At 35.1% G+C, this 4,437-nt stretch overlaps 1 long non-coding RNA gene across 1 annotated transcript; it reads right to left on the bottom strand.

Moving 5' to 3' along the window:
* Window positions 1-284: 284 nt before the first annotated feature.
* On the bottom strand, window positions 285-2,715 carry LOC112955279. The gene is made up of 2 exons (XR_003250857.1): window positions 2,638-2,715; window positions 285-1,477 (listed from the first exon to the last, which is right to left on the bottom strand). It is a non-coding gene; the product is annotated as an uncharacterized LOC112955279 (long non-coding RNA).
* Window positions 2,716-4,437: the final 1,722 nt, after the last annotated feature.

Here is a 4,437-nt window from a genome sequence, read left to right as displayed (position 1 = left end):
AGTCTTTATTTCAGTCTGGATATCTGTGGTGAAAGAATGCTTTCCAAGATAGGGGGAGGGAAAGCTGAAAAGGACTTTAGACACATTTTTGAAATTCATATAGATCCATATCTTGGCTACTGACGGGATGAAACGTGGTGCAAAACTGACCTTTCCAGGGCATGGACCAGTGAATTCAGTGTAACCTGAGAGCACTGTTGACCATGGGGATCATGTATCTTTTGTCTCACCAGGATAACCATAGAATAGCAGGAGAGAAGAAATGTTATTGAGCTAAGGAGGACTGTTGAGGAAGACTGGCTGTAAGAAGGAAAGCTTCTTTGTGGAACATAGGAAATGCAGGACATCTTAATACTAACAAATCACAGCTGCCCATGGAAGAGCTTAGCCATAGAGCCAACCCATGACAACATTCATCTATAGCAGAAATCTTAGGTAAAGCACAGCAGTTAAGCCTGAAATAGTACATACAGGAAAGCCACATGACAAATTCAAGTACATATGAAAAGAGTACCTTCATTTCAGGGTTGGGCGAGTCAAAAGTAGCACAAAAGCAATCATCAGATCAATCCTCTTGAAAGCGTTCACATCACATTTAGCTACGCCTTCCTACTCCATTCACTTCTTCACAACCTCAGCCTCCCCTAGTTAGATTTAACACACAAGTGAACACTCGGAACTACTTAACTATAGAAGGAAAAGTCTTTCTAATCGGCTTCCCTGAAATAATACAAAGATATTATATATTCAATATACATACTAAGCAGAATATTCTAAGTAGCTCTTTAAAATACAAACACGTACAAGAAAAATCCTTTTGATCGCTTTCCAGTTCTACAACTTTTGGTGCTTTTATTTAGTCAAAAACAATAGTCATGAAGATTTTTTAATATTGAAATTTGCATATAGAAATATACATGGCTGTAAGATTAGCCAGAGTGTTATATTTAATTTACATTTTCAAGTTTAAAATCTGGTAACAGTATCATCTGTGTTCATAGCTCCACTAACAGCTACATTTCATTACTTGAAATATAAGCAGCTCTGGGATCACCTACTGCAATTTTGTTTTCAGCAATAAAAACAGAATCTACAAGAAAGTAAACAGTAACAGGAGTTAAAACCAGGTAAATTATACAAAGTGCTGTTGTATCACAAAAGATTTTAGAGATGTCACTTTTCTTAACTTTTCCTTCTAAAGAGACTAAAATGTGATGGCACCTGCTTATCAGATTTACTGACATGCCAGTTTTCAAAGTATTCTATCACTCATAACTAGAGAAAGCACAAATCCAGGACAATAAATCCAAATACCCAGTATTTTAGGTAGAGGTTCAATTCAAATTTCTCTGTACAAATCCTTTCTATGCCTTCAATTAAGGGCAAGAGCTAAAATCGGAAGCCTAAGCATCATCCAAATCCAGATGTCAATGCTTCGTCTCTGAGTTCATCTCATGTGGGCCGAGTTCATCTCTGCCTACAAGAAAATGAAGGCTTTTGATATGAAAAGATATGAAATGTTTTGAAACTCCTATTTCAAGTCAATATGCACTCCTCACCTTCACAGCAAAATGTATTTTTTGCTCTTGCCTATGAGCCAGTGAAAATATTGATAATTCACTAATGAGAGAGAAAGAAAAAAAAAGGAAACAAAAATACATTAGTGACTATAGTGAGCATCTGTGGTCAGTGGAGAATTTTATGAATTTTTGCATTGACGCTCTCAAACATGCCACAAAATACTTTACCGAGACTCCATAACACTTTTAAAAATTTTCCTTGAAACTAAAATAAATACAGTAAAAATGTTAGATCAAAAAGCAAACAGGAAGAATCTCAGAAAAAAAAAAGTTTTTCTATATGGTTAAGTATAAATGTGATGAAAGTCATGAGTCTCATCCAGTTAGCAGAATAATCATTCAGATAGATAGGAGCTCTGGTGTTTCTGTATACTTTTTGTGAAGTATTTATATCAGTGAACATCACTTCTATTGGTAATCTTAAAAATTCAAAAGATAATGCTTTTTTACATTTAAGTTCCATTATGCATCTAAATCTTTGAAAAAGTAAGATGTCTTAAAGGAAAATAGGGAAAGTCATCTTTATGTCTTTCCCCAGAAAGTATATGTTCTGTATGTTTTGTGCATAGACAAATAATGTAAACAGTTTACATACCAAATTATACATGCTATTTTTGAAAATTCTGAATTCTGAAAAATGTGTTAGAAGAATTAAAAGGATTGATCTACTATCATGTAATTCCAGTGGTTAAAAAGCATCTGGATTCAGATGACCCTGAAAGGTGAAAAGTAAAAATTTGACAAGACTATCAGCACATATGTGAATTTTGAAGGCACTCATTGTGAAAAGAATTCAAAGATGAAAAACAGATTTGTTTTCTACTTTAGCACTAGGGCTAAGAGCAGAGATGCTATTCCATTCAGTTTAGCTCCACTGAGTGCTGAAGAAACTGTCTCACTTCCCCCAAGAGAGGTCTTTTGCCCAGATATCTAAGAGAAAGTGTTCAGGCCAGATATCTAAGAGAAAGCGCCCAGATATCTAAGAGAAAGAGTATCATGTCAGAGAAGAGGGAGCTAACATACAATCCAAAGAATCACCAACTTCCACAAACCTCACCTGAGGGAGTGATGATTGAAGCCCATCTCTTCCTAGTCCTCCATGGTAGTCTCTAGTGACAGCAATTTATTACCTCTTGAAATCCCCTAATAAAAAAATAGTTAGCACACACTTTAGGTCTAATTTCTTAACATAGGCAGGTCTCCTTCAAAAGAACTAGCAGTTCCAGCTACAGGCATTTCCCAAACTGCCTGATAAATATAGTGTCCAAAAACCTAAATTTTCATGCTGCTATGCTGCTTCTACTCTGGTTAACAGGTCCTACTCTACCTTGAGCTGCTTCTGCTCCAGGTATGGCCACAGTGTTTCTGCTCTAGTCCTCCCCCAGGACCAGCTGGTTTCATTTTAGCTTGCAAAAACACAGATACTTGCTATTCAGGGTTTAATTCAATTGTTAATGACACTTCACAGTCAAAATCCACCCAGGTTATGCTTTTTTGCTATTATTATTGTAGTTATTGATGTTATTATTATTTGATACACTCCAAAAGTGAAATCTGCAGAAAAGCTACGCAGAGAAGTTTTGGAAAATCAAGACTTTTTCCCAGTTTGTAAATACATGTTTCTGAAGGCAACCTTATGTTGCCATTTTCAGTAACCTTGACCAGCTTGGCATAGCACATCTTTGCTATGCCAAGCTCACTATGCTATGCTCGCCTCTTAATTAATAGGAAGTTAAATTGTCATTGAGTTTAAAAAGAACACACCTACTTGTGGTAAAGTGGTAAAGAACACACCTACTTGTAAGCAAAGTTACAGACAGAACAGTTGCAGCTCATCATTTTCATCAGCTGAAGATGAAAACCCTTGAAAGTTTTTTTGACTAATCCAGGTGAAAGCTACAGAAAAAGTGTCAGAGAGAGAATGAGATGCATTTCATGAGGTGCATGATGTGTCTTATCAGTTATCTGCTTTTACAGAGCAAAGTATTGGCAGTGATAATTTATAACGTGTCAGATACACTGACATGTTTATGCACTTAGGATGAGTGGAATGATCAAGACATTTTGCTGTCTCCTTCATTACAAGTCTTCTTTGGGTTCCCATTTTCTCTACTATATTGAGTGCCACTATCTGATAATGTTACTTGTGAAACTTAAATCTTTTGTTTGTATAAGCAGAAAAAGCAAGCAAAGAAGGCAGTTAAGCATATGGGTCTCTAAAGTTATTATTCATATTTGTGGGAAGAGGAATGCAAAACCTCTATAATTATCTCAAGACTTTCATCTAAGTGCGCACAAAGAAGAGATAGAGGTACATAAAATATGCCATATAATTTTTACTACTGTGGCCATTAGCTTTCCAAGCTTAATGCATATTTTATTACCTAGAAATTCATTTCATTTGCATTTTAACAGGATTTGATTTGAGTTTATCCTCTCCTTTCTCTTCCTATGACTCAACAGCTAGAGCAATATAGTGACTAAGGATTTTAGACTTCAGATATATTCACTAGTAGTTGCTTTTTAAAACAGGAATATAAAGCAGCCTTGCATTTTTTTACAGAGGGAAAAAGTACTTTTAGGAAAATGTTTTCTTTTTAATGCATGTGCCTGTACTCTGAACGGTGACAAGGTCTTTTCTATTAATTTTAATTAAATTAATATCTACTGCATTGTAACTCCTTAATGTCTATTAGATTTTCCATTAGACTATCTCTAACACTTATTTCTAGGAATATGACTAATCTGAGCTACAAAAGAAATCCAAAATATATATCTCCAAAATATAGATCTCTGTATTCTTGTAATTACAAAAACTATCTTGCCCTTTATTAAGTTTGTTTATTCTTCCTAAAAT

The sequence above is a fragment of the Nothoprocta perdicaria genome, unplaced genomic scaffold (assembly GCF_003342845.1).
Source record: "Nothoprocta perdicaria isolate Ctin4 unplaced genomic scaffold, notPer1 scaffold_55, whole genome shotgun sequence".
Classification (NCBI taxonomy): Eukaryota; Metazoa; Chordata; class Aves; order Tinamiformes; family Tinamidae; genus Nothoprocta; species Nothoprocta perdicaria.
This window is presented reverse-complemented; position numbering and strand designations above follow the sequence as displayed.